The sequence below is a fragment of the Elephantulus edwardii genome, unplaced genomic scaffold (genome assembly GCF_000299155.1).
Source record: "Elephantulus edwardii isolate Elephantulus edwardi_28Jun2011 unplaced genomic scaffold, EleEdw1.0 scaffold00013, whole genome shotgun sequence".
Classification (NCBI taxonomy): domain Eukaryota; kingdom Metazoa; phylum Chordata; class Mammalia; order Macroscelidea; family Macroscelididae; genus Elephantulus; species Elephantulus edwardii.
The window spans coordinates 16,408,409-16,410,205 of record NW_006399763.1 but is presented as its reverse complement, the minus strand read 5'-3'; the positions used below and the strand labels follow the sequence as shown (position 1 = coordinate 16,410,205).

Here is a 1,797-nt window from a genome sequence, read left to right as displayed (position 1 = left end):
TTGGCTATTCCACATCAACACTCTTGGGACCAGCAAATCGAAAGACCAATTGCTCTGGGGAAAGCTGCTGTCAGGGACCTCTTAAGAGTGCTAAAGACTTTTCTGAGAAAACACCAAATGGCACATGATGGTGCAATGACAGGGCTGGGAGGGCCCCCCCAGGCCTGGGATGGGAGCCCACAGCAGTTTGCATGGAGGCTTCAGCAGCGGTCTGCCTGGTCAGGGTTGTGGCCATGGACAGGGCTGTCGAGCTTGAGGAAGCCAAGACGAGGATAAGGAGTGGCTCCCTGTCATCACGCAGGGCCGTCTGCTCAAAGAGATGATGATCAAATCCTTGAAGATTTATCTCTTCTCACCACCCATCAAGGAGTCTGAGATCATTGACTTCTTCCTGGGGATGTCCCTCAAGGATGAAGTCTTGCAAACCATGACTGTGTGGCAGCAGACTCATGCCAGCCAGTGGACAAAGTTCAAGGCCTTCGCCGCCATTGGAGACTATAATGGCTGTGTTGGCTTGGGCGTTAAGTGGTCCAAGGGGGTAGCTACTGCCATCTGTTGGGCCATTATCCTGGCTAAGCTCTCCATTGTCCCCGTGTGGTGTGACTACTGGGGGAACAAGATAGGCAAGCCTCACAGTGTCCCTGCAAGGTGATGGGGCACTGTGGCTCTGTGTTGGTGAGTCTGATCCCTGCACCCCAAGGCACTGGAATTGTCTCGGCCCCTGTGCCCAAGAAGCTGCTGCTGCTGTCTAGAAATGATGACTGTTACAACTCAGTCAGGGACTGCACAACTACCCTGGGCAGCTTTGCCAAGGCTACCTTTGATGCCATCTCCAAGACTTACAGCTACTTGACCCCAAGTCTCTGGAATGAAACTATATTCACTAAGTCTCCCTACCAGGAATTCACTGACCATCTTGTAAAGACCCACACCAGAGTCTCTGTGCAGGGGGCCTAGGCTCTAGCCATCACATAGTGATTTTTGGATAACAGAAACAAAGTTAATTAAGTTTTGTTTTGTTTTTTAAAAAGTGCTAATGAACAGGTATCCCTGATTCAGGCCATGGTATTTGCAATTACTTGCTCTGCTTCAGAAAGCTGGACAATGACCAAAGATAACAGGAGACGAATGGATGCCTTTGAAACCTTTGGTTCTGGAGAAGAGTATTGAACATAGATAGCATGGACTGCCAAGAGAACATACAGGTCTGTCCTGGATAGGGTGAAACCAGGCTGCTCCTTGGAGGCAAAGATTTTGAAGTTTTATCTCACATACTTTGGGTATGTGGCGAAGAGAGAGCAATTAGTTCCTGGAGAAGGACATCATGCTTGGGAGGGTAGAGGAGCAGCTCAGGAAAGGAATTCCCCAAATGAGATGGACTGACACATGTAACTGAGGAAAAGGGGATAGGTGTATTGGAGCCAGTGAGACTGGTTCAGGATAGAGAAGAGTTCAGAACTGTTGTACGTAGAGGTACTATGATTCACAGGTGACTAACTTGATGGCACATAACAACACTTCAACTCTGGATGGGAATATATTACCATTTTGTTTCCTCTGTCTCCTATTTATATGTTAGAAAGTATGTCACTTTCATAGGTTTTCTTTTTAGCTGAGGATATAGGTCTTGGGCTTTAAGTCAGATCTTATGACTTTAGGACGTTGAATTGGAAGGAGAGGCTGGGCTCTATGAGGATGCATGTTGTTGTTGTTGTTGTTATGTGCCGTCGAGTCGCCTGCGACTCATAGCGACCCTATGTACAACAGCCCTAAACTCCGCTCTGTCCTGTGCCAATC

The 1,797-nt window shown here is 48.1% G+C and overlaps 1 pseudogene; it reads left to right on the top strand.

Annotated features, from left to right (window-relative positions):
• The first annotated feature begins 322 nt into the window (after positions 1–322).
• Positions 323–957, top strand: LOC102848326 (annotated as a pseudogene).
• The last annotated feature ends 840 nt before the right edge of the window (positions 958–1,797 follow it).